The following is a 13,427-nucleotide window of genomic DNA, read 5'->3' on the forward strand; positions in this document are numbered from 1 at the left end:
GGAATTGTTTCCTTAATTTCTCTATTTTCTCATTATTAGTGTATAGGAATGCAAGGGATTTCTGTGTGTTGATTTTATATCCTGCAACTTTACTATATTCATTGATTAGTTCTAGTAGTTTTCTGGTGGAGTCTTTAGGGTTTTCTATGTAAAGGATCATGTCATCTGCAAACAGTGAAAGTTTTACTTCATTTCCAATTTGGATCCCTTTTATTTATTTTTCTGCTCTGATTGCTGTGGCCAAAACTATGTTGAATAGTAATGGTGAAAGTGGGCACCCTTGTCTTGTTTCTGACTTTAGGGGAAATGCTTTCAATTTTTCACCATTGAGGATAATGTTTGCTGTGGGTTTGTCATATATACCTTTTATTATGTTGAGGTATGTTCCTTCTATTCCTGCTTTCTGGAGAGTTTTTATCATAAATTGATGTTGAATTTTGTCAAAGGCTTTCTCTGCATCTATTGAGATAATCATATGGTTTTTATTTTTCAATTTGTAAATGTGGTGTATTACATTGATTGATTTGTGGATATTGAAGAATCCTTGCATCCCTGGGATAAAGCCCATTTGGTCATGGTGTATGATCTTTTTAATGTGTTATTGGATTCTGATTGCTAGAATTTTGTTAAGGATTTTTGCATCTATGTTCATCAGTGATATTGGCCTGTAGTTTTCTTTTTTTTGTGGCATCTTTGTCAGGTTTTGGTATTAGGGTGATGGTGGCCCCATAGAATGAGTTTGGAAGTTTACCTTCCTCTGCAATTTTCTGGAAGAGTTTGAGTAGGATAGGTGTTAGCTCATCTCTAAATTTTTGGTAGAATTCAGCTGTGAAGCTGTCTGGACCTGGGCTTTTGTTTGCTGGAAGATTTCTGATTACAGTTTCAATTTCCGTGCTTGTGATGGGTCTGTTAAGATTTTCTATTTCTTCCTGGTCCAGTTTTGGACAGTTGTACTTTTCTAAGAATTTGTCCATTTCTTCCACGTTGTCCATTTTATTGGCATATAATTGCTGATAGTAGTCTCATGATCCTTTGTATTTCTGTGTTGTCTGTTGTGATCTCTCCATTTTCATTTCTAATTTTGTTGATTTGATTTTTCTCCCTTTGTTTCTTGATGAGTCTGGCTAATGGTTTGTCAATTTTATTTATCCTTTCAAAGAACCAGCTTTTGGCTTTGTTGATTTTTGCTATGGTCTCTTTTGTTTCTTTTGCATTTATTTCTGCCCTAATTTAAGATTTCTTTCCTTCTACTAACCCTGGGGTTCTTCATTTCTTCCTTTTCTAGTTGCTTTAGGTGTGCTGCTGCTGCTGCTGCTAAGTCACTTCAGTCGTGTCCGACTCTGTGCGACCCCATAGACGGCAACCCACCAGGCTTCCTCGTCCCTGGGATTCTCCAGGCAAGAACACTGGAGTGGGTTGCCGTTTCCTTCTCCAATGCATGAAAGTAAAAAGTGAAAGTGAAGTCGCTCAGTCGTGTCCGACTCTTAGCAACCCCATGGACTGCAGCCAACCAGGCTCCTCCGTCCATGGATTCTCCAGGCAAAAGTACTGGAGTGGAGTGCCATTGCCTTCTTAGTTAGGTTATTTATTTGGCTTTTTTCTTGTTTCTTGAGGTATGCCTGTATTGCTATGAACTTTCCCCTTAGCACTGCTTTTACAGTGTCCCACAGGTTTTGGGTTGTTGTGTTTTCATTTTCATTTGTTTCTATGCAAATTTTGATTTCTTTTTTGATTTCTTCTGTGATTTGTTGGTTATTCAGCAGCGTGTTGTTCAGCCTCCATATGTTGGAATTTTTAATAGTTTTTCTCCTGTAATTGAGATCTAATCTTACTGCATTGTGGTCAGAAAAGATGCTTGGAATGATTTCAATTTTTTTGAATTTACCAAGGCTAGACTTATGGCCCAGGATGTGATCTATCCTGGAGAAGGTTCCATGTGCGCTTGAGAAAAAGGTGAAATTCATTGTTTTGGGGTGAAATGTCCTATGGATATCAATTAGGTCTAATTGGTCTATTGTATTGTTTAAAGTTTGTGTATCCTTGTTAATTTTCTGTTTAGTGATCTATCCATAGGTGTGAGTGGGGTATTAAAGTCTCCCACTATTATTGTATTATTGTTAATTTCCCCTTTCATACTTGTTAGCATTTGTCTTACATATTGCAGTGCTCCTATGTTGGGTGCATATATATTTATAATTGTTATATCTTCTTCTTGGATTGATCCTTTGATCATTATGTAGTGTCCTTCTTTGTCTCTTTTCACAACCTTTGTTTTAAAGTCTATTTTATCTGATATGAGTATTGCTACTCCTGCTTTCTTTTGGTCTCTATTTGCATGGAAAATCTTTTTCCAGCCCTTCACTTTCAGTCTGTATGTGTCCCCTGTTTTGAGGTGGGTCTCTTGTAGACAACATATATAGGGGTCTTGTTTTTGTATCCATTCAGCCAGTCTTTGTCTTTTGGTTGGGGCATTCAACCCATTTATGTTTAAGGAAATTATTGATAAGTATGATCCCGTTGCCATTTACTTTATTGTTTTGGGTTCGAGTTTATACACCGTTTTTGTGTTTCCTGTCTAGAGAATATCCTTTAGTATTTGATGGAGAGCTGGTTTGGTGGTGCTGAATTCTCTCAGCTTTTGCTTGTCTGTAAAGCTTTTGATTTCTCCTTCATATTTGAATGAGATCCTTGCTGGGTACAGTAATCTGGGCTGTAGGTTATTTTCTTTCATCACTTTAAGTATGTCTTGCCATTCTCTCGTGGCTTGAAGAGTTTCTATTGAAAGATCAGCTGTTATCCTTATGGGAATTCCCTTGTGTGATATTTGTTGTTTTTCCCTTGCTGCTTTTAATATTTGTTCTTTGTGTTTGATCTTTGTTAATTTGATTAATATGTGTCTTGGGGTGTTTCGCCTTGGGTTTATCCTGTTTGGGACTCTCTGGGTTTCTTGGACTTGGGTGATTATTTCCTTCCCCATTTTAGGGAAGTTTTCAACTATTATCTCCTCAAGTATTTTCTCATGGTCTTTCTTTTTGTCTTCTTCTTCTGGGACTCCTATGATTCGAATGTTGTAACATCTAATATTGTCCTGGAGGTCTCTGAGATTGTCCTCATTTATTTTAATTCGTTTTTCTTTTTTCCTCTCTGATTCACTTATTTCTACCATTCTACCTTCTAATACACTAATCCTATCTTCTGCCTCAGTTATTCTACTATTTGTTGCCTCCAGAGTGTTTTTGATCTCATTTATTGCATTATTCATTATATATTGGCTCTTTTTTATTTCTTCCAGGTCTTTGTTGAAACCTTCTTGCATCTTCTCGATCCTTGTCTCCAGGCTATTTAACTGAGATTCCATTTTGATTTCAAGATTTTGGATCATTTTCACTATCATTAATCAGAATTCTTTATCAGGTAGATTCCCTATCTCTTCCTCTTTTGTTTGGTTTGGTGGGCATTTATCCTGATCCTTTACCTGCTGGGTATTCCTCTGTCTCTTCATCTTGTTTATACTGCTGAGTTTGGGGTGTCCTTTCTGTATTCTGGCAGTTTGTGGAGTTCTCTTTATTGTGGAGTTTCCTTGCTATGTGTGGGTTTGTACAGTTGGCTTGTCAAGGTTTCTTGGTTAGGGAAGCTTGTGTCAGTGTTCTGGTTGGTAGAGCTGGATTTCTTCTCTCTGGAGTGCAATGAAGTGTCCAGTAATGAGTTATGAGATGTCTATGGTTTTGTAGTAACTTTGGGCAGCCTGTATACTGGAGCTCAGGGCTGTGTTCCTGTGTTGCTGGAGAATTTGTGTGGTATGTCTTGCTCTGGAACATGTTGGCCCTTGTGTGGTGCTTGGTTTCAGTGTAGGTATGGAGGTGTTTGATGAGCTCCTGTCAATTAATGTTCCCTGGAGTCAGGAGTTCCCTGGAGTCAGGATTTGGACTTAAGCCTCCTGCTTCTGGTTTTCAGTCTTATTTTTACAGTAGTCTCAAAACTTCTCCTTCTATACAGCACCACTGATAAAACATCTAGGTTAAAGATGAAAAGTTTCTCTACAGTGAGGGACACCCAGAGAGGTTCACAGAGTTACATGGAGAAGAGAAGAGGGAGGAAGGAGTTAGAGGTGACCTGAATGAGGTGAGGTGGAATCAATAGAGGAGAGAGCAGGTTAGCCAGTAATCACTTCCTTATGTGCACTCCACAACTGGACTGCTCAGAGATGTTCACAGAGTCATACAGAGAAGAGAGGAGGGAGGAAGGAGACAGAGGTGGCCAGGAGGATAAAAGGAGGGAATGAAAAGGAGAGAGACAGATCCAGCCAGTAATCAGTTCCCTAAGTGTTCTCCACTGTCTGTAACACACAGAAATTCACAGAGTTGGGTAGAGCAGAGAGGGGTTAGGGAGGAGACACAAGCGACCTGGTACAGAAAAAGGAGAGTCCAAAGAGGGAGAGAGCAGTCAAGCCAGTAATCTCGCTCGCAAATAAAAATGGGTACTGAAGATTGGGTTCTTAAAGGTACAAAATTGATAACAAATACCAAAAAGCAAAAATTAAAAATCTAGAGTAGAGTTTGGAATTTCAAAGATACAATGTTAAAGAAAAGAAGAAGAAAAAGAAAGATTAAAAAAAACAAAGTCACAAAAATTATAAAGAAAATATAGGTACAAAATTGATAACAAATACCAAAAGTTAAAAATCTAGAGTTTGGAATTTCAAAAATACAATGTTAAAGAAAAGAAGAAAAAGAAAAAAAAAGTCACAAAAATTATAAAAAAAAATATAGGTACAGAATTGATAACAAATACAAAAAAGCAACGGAGAAGGCAATGGCACCCCACTCCAGTACTCCTGCCTGGAAAATCCCATGGATGGAGGAGCCTGGTAGGCTGCAGTCCATGGGGTCACTGAGTCGTATCCGACTCAGCAACTTCACTTTCACTTTTCACTTTCATCCACTGGAGAAGGAAATGGCAACCCACTCCAGTGTTCTTGCCTGGAGAATCCCAAGGACGGGGGAGCCTAGTGGGCTGCCGTCTATGGTGTCACACAGAGTCGGACACGACTGAAGTGACTTAGCAGTAGCAGCACAAAAAAGCAAAAATTAAAAATCTAGAGTAGAGTTTGGAATTTCAGAAATACAATGTTAAAGAAAAGAAGAAGAAAAAGAGAAAAAAAAAGTCACAAAAATTATTTTTAAAAAATAGGTACAAAATTGATAACAAATACCAAAAAGCAAAAATTAAAAATCTACAGTAGAGTTTGGAATTTCAAAAATACAATGTTAAAGAAAAGAAGAAAAAAAAATGAAAGAGAAAAAAAAACAAAGTCACAAAAATTATAAAAAATATATATATGAAGTTTGCTTTTAAAAAAATAGGGTCTTTTTTTTTGCAAAGTAATAGGTTATAAAAGCGAAAATTAAAGGAGTAATAGAGGACTTAAAATTTTTTTAAAAATTAAAAAAAAAGAAAGAATGATCGTAAAAATAGTAAAAAATATATCTAGGACTTTGTCTGATGTTGTTGTAGGAGTTCATTTTCAGCTAGTTCCTTGGTCCGGCATATATTTCTCAAGATCTATAGGCCCCTTCCTATGTAGTCGGTACTAACGACAGGGTTTTAATCTATTGCACCTGTCGCTTCCTAGGTGGTTCCCTCTGTTATAGCTTCTTCTGTTTGCTGGTCTCTTCAGTGTCTGATTTCTGCCCTGACACAAAGGGGGCGGGGGTGGACACTTTTTTGGGGGGGGGCTCACTTGTTCAGTCGCGCTGTGGGGAGGGAGGGACGCTGCAATCAAATAACACTGGCGTGTGCTCGCAGTGCCTCAACCACACTGGGTCTGCCCCCGCTCACGCCGGTGTAGCTTCCCTGCCCACACTGCTCAGGCTCTAGGTTGCTCCCCGGAAACCATCCGAGGCCGGCCCTGGGCTGCATGCACCTCCCAGGTCTAAGCCTCTCAGGTTCAGGCACTCGGGTAGTCCTCAGAGGCGCAGACTCGGTTGGGCCTGCGTTTTGTGCACTTCCCGGGTCTGAGCAGCTCAGGTGATGAGGTGTTTGGCGACTGTGGTCGCTGCGACTTATCGCCTCCCCGCCCCTCGCTTTTCTGGGTGTACAACCGGCGCACCTTCTCAGGCGGATGTTGACCGTCCAGAACCCCAAGAAGTCTTAGTTTGCAAAGACGCCTGCTTACAGTTTTGTAGATAACATCTCTCTGGGGCTGCGATTGCCTCCTTCCGGCTCTGGATGCCTGTCAACCAGAGGGGGATGGTCTGCAGCTGGCTATCTCTGTTCAGCCTTTGTTCTGTGCGTGGGCGTGGTGGTGTCTTAGGTTAGGGCTGGCTTTTCGAGTGGTATCTGTCCTGCAGTCTGGTTTGCTAGCCCAAGTTAGTTCGCTCAGAAAGCGCTCGGGGCATTCAGGCCAGATCTTTAAGTGCTGCAGCCCGTGCCTCCCTGCCCCGCCCCCGCTTGCTAGTGGCTGGTGCAGGCGTCTGCGCTGCTTCTCCGCTGGGGGAGTTACCGTTGGGCTCGTAATCTGTGGGTTTTAATTGTTTATTTATTTTTCTTCCCTGTTATGTTGCCCTCTGTGCTTCCAAGGCTCGGCACAGACTCGGCAGTGAGAGTGTTTCCTGGTGTTTGGAAACTTCTCTCTTTTTTAAGACTCCCTTCTCGGGACGTAACTCCGTCCCTCCCTCTTTTGTCTCTTTTTTTTGTCTTTTATATTTTTCTACCTCCTTTCGAAGACAATGGGCTGCTTTTCTAGGTGCCTGATGTCCTCTGCCGACATTCAGAAGTTGTTTTGTGGAATTTACTTGGCGTTTAAATGTTCTTTTGATGAATTTGTGGGGGAGAAAGTGGTCTCCCCATCCTATTCCTCCACCATCTTTTGTATTTTATTTTCAAAGTAAATGATTCAGTCTACTTTCTGATCAGATATAATGTTAACTTTGAACTTCCTTGTGGTCCAGTGGTTAAGACTCTGTGCTTCCACTGCAGGGGACATGGGTTCCATCCCTGGTTGGGGAAGTTCCACATGCAGCAGTGTGCCCCGCCCCCGGCAAAAAAAGAAAAAGATATAATATTAATTTGAAATCTTAGTTTGAGTAGTTCAACTTTCAGCTAATTATGGGCAATTCTGTGTGACAGAAGCTGTGTGTGTACAGTGAAGCTTAGAGAATATCAACAAAAAGTGAATGCCAATCTTCAGTTCTTAAATTACAAACAAAAAGGGAGAAGGCAATGGCAACCCACTCCAGTACTCTTGCCTGGAAAATCCCATGGACGGAGGGGCCTGGTGGGCTGCAGTCCATGGGGTCGCTAGGAGTCGGACACGACTGAGCGACTTCACTTTCACTTTTCACTTTCATGCATTGGAGAAGGAAATGGCAACCCACTCCAGTGTTCTTGCCTGGAGAATCCCAGGGACGGGGAAGCCTGGTGGGCTGCCGTCTCTGAGGTCGCACAGAGTAGGACACGACTGACTCGACTTAGCAGCAGCAGCATAAATCACAAGTCTTGCTGTTCTTTTATGATAAATCAGCTCAATATAGAAAAATTGACACCTGGGTGTGGTTTCCGTGTGTGTATGGTTTTACCTCCTCTTTATAAATAGCAGGAAGCACAATTAATGAATTGTATACGCGTGTGTTTAGTTTTGTAAGAAACCGCCAAACTCTCTTCCAAAGTGACTGTATCGTTTTGCATTCCCATCAGCAATGAATGAGATTTCTTTAGTCTCCGTATTTTATTGGCATGTGGTGTTTCAGCATCTGCTTTTTGGCTGTCCAAATAGGTATGTTGTAGGACTCTTTTGTTGTTTTAATTTGCACTTTTCTGACCATCTTGCTTTCTTCTAAGGCGGCAGCGACCGAGGCTCAGAACAATCTTGAGCAATGAAGCTGTTAACCAGAGCCGGGTCCCTCTCGAGATTTTATTCCCTCAAAGTTGCTCCTAAAGTTAAAGCCACAGCAGCCCCTGCAGGAGTGCCTCCACGTCCTCAGGACCTTGAGTTTACCAGGTTACCAAATGGTTTAGTGATCGCTTCTCTTGAAAACCATGCTCCTGCATCAAGAATTGGTTTGTTCATTAAAGCAGGCAGCAGATATGAGAACTCCAACAATTTAGGAACTTCTCATTTGCTTCGTCTTGCATCCAGTTTGACTACAAAAGGAGCTTCATCTTTCAAGATAACCCGTGGAATTGAAGCAGTTGGTGGTAAATTAAGCGTGACTTCAACAAGGGAAAACATGGCCTATACTGTGGAATGCCTGTGGGATGATGTTGATATTCTAATGGAGTTCTTGCTCAATGTCACCACAGCACCAGAATTTCGACGCTGGGAGGTAGCTGCCCTTCAGCCTCAGCTAAGGATTGACAAAGCTGTGGCTTTTCAGAATCCACAGGCTCACGTCATTGAAAATTTGCATGCTGCCGCTTACAGAAATGCCTTGGCTAATTCCTTATATTGTCCTGATTATAGGATTGGAAAAGTGACACCAGTTGAGTTACATGACTATGTACAGAATCATTTTACAAGTGCAAGAATGGCTTTGATTGGACTTGGTGTGAGTCATCCTGTTCTAAAGCAAGTTGCTGAACAGTTTCTTAACATAAGGGGTGGCCTTGGTTTATCTGGTGCAAAAGCCAAGTACCATGGAGGTGAAATTCGAGAACAGAATGGAGACAGTCTCGTCCATGCCGCTCTTGTAGCACAGAGTGCAGCCATAGGAAGTGCAGAAGCAAACGTGTTCAGTGTTCTCCAGCACGTCCTCGGTGCTGGACCACATGTTAAGAGGGGCAGCAATGCCACCAGCTCTCTGTACCAGGCTGTTGCCAAGGGAGTTCACCAGCCATTTGATGTTTCTGCTTTTAATGCCAGTTACTCAGACTCTGGACTCTTTGGGTTCTACACTATCTCACAAGCTGCATCTGCTGGAGATGTTATCAAGGCTGCTTATAACCAAGTAAAAACAATTGCTCAAGGAAACCTTTCTAATCCAGGTGTCCAAGCTGCCAAGAACAAGCTGAAAGCTGGGTACCTGATGTCAGTGGAGTCTTCTGAGGGTTTCCTGGATGAAGTCGGGTCCCAGGCTCTAGCTGCTGGTTCATACACGCCGCCATCCACAGTCCTTCAGCAGATTGATGCAGTAGCTGACGCTGATGTCATAAATGCTGCAAAGAAGTTTGTTTCTGGCCGGAAGTCAATGGCAGCAAGTGGAAATTTGGGGCATACACCTTTCATTGATGAGTTGTAATACTGAATCCCATACTGCAGGAAAGAACTGAATGTTTTGTGAACCCAGAGCAGCAAATACATGAAAGTGAAAAGTCTCTAATGTAACATTTATCTTTTCTTCCAGTGAGATGAAATATAAAACATAAATATAGGTAATTGTTCCCAACTGACCTAAAGTCAATAAAGCATTCTATTAAAAAAAAAATTGCACTTTTCTGATGACATATGGTGTGGAGCATCTTTTCATGTACTGTTCTGCCATCTGTATGTCTTCTTTCATAAAGTATCAGTTAAGGTCATTGGCCCATTTTTTAACCAAGTTTTTTCTTATTGTTGAACTTAAATTCTTTGTATATTTTGGATAACAGTGCTTTGTCAGTTATGTATTTTGTAGGTATTTTCTCCTAGTCTATGGCTTGTCTTTTCATTCTCTTAAAAATTGCTGGATTTAATATTTAAATGTATAATTTAAAAAATATAGTAGTACAGCAAAACTATTTATAAAATACCTCTTCGATAGAAACTGTACTTAGAAAGTTTTCTCAGTTTATACCAAATCTGTAATTGGAAAAGTACATTTATTTCATATGTGAATAAAAATTTGATAATATTTTTCTATACTCATAGAGAACAGTGATAAATGTGCTCTTCATATAATTCAGATATTTGATTAATTTCCCAGTATAAGAAAATGTTACCCCTGAAGTAAGTTTCAATAGCATTATTTTTGTTGAAATAGGTTTTGTTCCAAAGGTAGTAATAACAACAAAGCTGAGAATTCCCTGGCTGTCCAGTGGTTAGCTATTTGAGGTCTCACTGCTGAGGGCCTGGGTTCAATCCCTGGTTGGGCAATTAAAATCCAACAAGCCACCTAGGCCAACTGAGATCACATTTACATACTATTTTGCTAGTCTACATGGGTACATTATTTCTAACTCACAAAAATTGTTTTTAAACAGTACTGCATACATTATACTCCTTGGGCTTCCCAGGTGGCTCAGTAGTAAATAATCCACCTGCCAATGCAAGAGACACAGGAGACAGTTCAATGCCTGGGTCAGGAAGATCTCCTGGAGGAGGAAATGGCAACCCACTTCTTGCTGGGAAAATCCCATGGACAGAGAAGCCTGGTGGGCTACAGTCCATGGGATCACAAAGAACTGGACACAACTGAGTGACTGAGCAGACACACACATAAAGCCAGCTTTGCTTAAAAACCGATAGTTTCAAAGATCAGTCTGATTTTGAAGATGAACCAAGATACATACCATATGATTATAAAATCTATTTTAGCCATTTTATAAGATAGCCTTTGAGCTAGTTACTGGACTGTAGTATTTATTTTTAAAAAGGACACTGATGAAGGGCACCATCTGGTATAATAATAACTTTTACCTTACAGCTGATTGCCTCCCTCTCCTGTCAAAAACCTCTGGCCAAGAGTGCTCCCCTGTGAAGACTGAAAGGACCCTGTGACACTTCGTCAGCTGTTCCCTGATGGAAGCAGGCCCGTGTCCACCTTTAATTCTACCACATTAAGCAACTTGCAAACAGTTCTGAGATTAGAACATTTACCGGCGTACTTACACACTCACTGACATGAAGAGTCTGCTAGAACAGAGGAAAAGTCATAGGTGGGTAGGTAGGATGGTGGACACAGGAAGAGCTAAGCTGCTCTGTTCAACACCTGTGTATGTACCTGTGCTTTAACTAAATGAACTCAGGAGGCCAATAGCAATGGACTTGCTCAATTCACCTTCCAAATCAGAACAAGACTAAAAAGCTCAGGTGAGTTTTAAATGTGCATAGGTTCTGCTGGTGATGAGGAGCTTGTAAGCAGGCTCTACTTCTGCACAACAGGATGCAGGCACAGAGCCCACCAGTAGCCAGATGTCTACTGCTGCATAGATAACATGCCTCATGATTTCCTGTGGCTTCTTCACAACTTCCAGTAGCCTCATACCCCTTGGCATAGAGGTCAGAGGGGTGGGCCACACTTCCATGACAGCTGCTGGTGGTCTTCCTGCAATAGCTAAGAGGGACACTCTGATTTTTGGTTTCTTTGAACCAGGCTGTATTTTCCCAGTGAGAAGAGTTGTGAATGCAACAACAGGAGGACAGCTGTCTTGGAACATAATAGCCCAGCTAGCAGAACAGGGTTGGTTCCACCGTAAGTCTTCTATATTTTCCAAATGCTGCGATCAACCTCATTTTCCACCTTCGCTCTGTAAACATATCCCCAAACCACTACAACAACTTCTGTGACCAAAACCTAAGAGTAGGATGACAACAAATGTGGCAGGTCTACAGTGGCTTTCCTGGATGGTGGCATAGCAGCCAATCAGCCCAGTAATGAAGAGCTGGGCTCCTACAGCTATGATCAGCACAGCAGGGAGGAGAGGGTAGACATCTTCAAAGAAGTGGTCGTAGTGGTTGTAAGGGATGAAAACATACGCTCCCACACCAGAAGATGAGGCTGAGAAACACCAGTGTGGTCTTGGAGTAGGTGATGCCACACTGGCCCTTCTCACGGGTGGGACACGCTCACTGATGAAGGTTGCAATGAAGGTTGACAGTGCCTCTCTGCTGGGAACTGCCCAGCCTGCATGGGAAGGTGGGGCCCTCCCCCGCCCACCCCTCCTCGTAGCTGCTCACCCCAAGCCCCAGCCAAAGGTTTGTTAACAATGATGGTTGGACTGAATTTTTAAAAAGTGATAGCAGACCCTTTGTTTCATTTTTCTAATGCTGCCTTGTCCACATGAAACTTTACATTTAAATCCATTAAAATAAAATAAAATAAAATAAAATTTAGAATTCAGTTCCTCCATTGAACTGGCCATATTTCAAATGCTCAAAAGTCCCATGTGGTCAGTAGCTATCATAATCAAAGTGTAGATCTAGAACATCTCTCTCATTGCAGAAGCAATTTTTGGACAGCAGCAGACCAGTGGATTCTTCTTTCATAGGCAGAATCTTGAGTATAGTTACAGGATGATGACAATGCGGAGTTTCAATTCCAATTCATGAACTCTTTTCTGATGAGTGAGTGTCCATCTCCTGTGTGAGTAAAGGTTAATTATTCCAACTAGACAGAAATAGTTAATATTACTTTTAACAGTTTTACATTGTAAATTGCAACCAATAGAGAGGTATGTAAAATATATTTGGATTTACTTTAAGTGAAAAAAAATTTTTTGAGGTTTTTTTACATATCACATTAATTTACATACATTTATTTTCAGATGTACCACATGCTAAGTCACTTCAGTCGTGTCCGACAATGTGCAACCCCATAGACAGCAGCCCACCAGGCTCCCCTGTCCCTGGGATTCTCCAGGCAAGAACACTGGAGTGGGTTGCCATTTCCTTCTTTAATGCATGAAAGTGAAAAGTGAATGTGAAGTCGTTCAGTCGTGTCCGACTCCTAGTGACCCCATGGACTGCAGCCTACCAGGCTCCTCCATCCGTGGGATTTTCCAGGCAAGAGTACTGGAGTGGGGTGCCATTGCCTTCTCCCATGTACCACATAGTGATCCAAAATTTTTATAGAGTATAATCCATTTTGGAGAAGGAAATGGCAACCCACTCCTGTATTCTTGCCTGGGAAATCCCATGGGCAGAGGAGCCTGATGGACTGCAGGCCACGGGGTCACAAAAGAGTCAGACGTGACATAGCAAATAAACAACAACAACATACTTCATTTAAAGTTGTTACCAAGTACTGGTTAAATTTTCTTTGCTGCACAATACACCCTTGTAGCTTATTTATTTTATGCACAGTAGTTTGTACCTCTTATTGCCCTACCCTCATCTTACCCCTTCCCATTTCCCTCTCTCCAAATTACTAGGTTGTTTCTGTATCTGTGAGTCTGTTTCCGTTTTGTTATATTCGTTTGTTCATTTTATTTTTTAGATTTTACGTGTAAGTGATAACATACAGTATTTGTCTTTCTCTGACTTATTTCACTAAGCGTAATACCCTCCAGGTCCATCCATGTTGTTGTAAATGCAAAATTTCATCCTTTTTAATGGCAGAATAGAATTTCACTCATCTTTGCAGAATATGCTTCCACATGTTAGGAACTTAGATTGCTTCTGTATCTTAGCAATTGTAAACAGTGATGCTATGAACATTGGGATGCATGTATCTTTTTGAGTTAGTGCTTTCATTTTCTTTGATATATACCCAGGTGTGGAATTGCTGGGTCAT

At 41.2% G+C, this 13,427-nt stretch overlaps 2 pseudogenes; one reads left to right on the forward strand and one right to left on the reverse strand.

Annotated features, from left to right (window-relative positions):
- Positions 1-7,500: 7,500 nt before the first annotated feature.
- Positions 7,501-9,363, forward strand: LOC783502 (cytochrome b-c1 complex subunit 2, mitochondrial pseudogene; annotated as a pseudogene).
- A 167-nt stretch (positions 9,364-9,530) lies between these two features.
- On the reverse strand, positions 9,531-13,028 carry LOC100336843 (tetraspanin-3-like; annotated as a pseudogene).
- Positions 13,029-13,427: the final 399 nt, after the last annotated feature.

This window comes from Bos taurus, chromosome 23 (genome assembly GCF_002263795.3).
Source record: "Bos taurus isolate L1 Dominette 01449 registration number 42190680 breed Hereford chromosome 23, ARS-UCD2.0, whole genome shotgun sequence".
NCBI classification, from domain to species: domain Eukaryota; kingdom Metazoa; phylum Chordata; class Mammalia; order Artiodactyla; family Bovidae; genus Bos; species Bos taurus.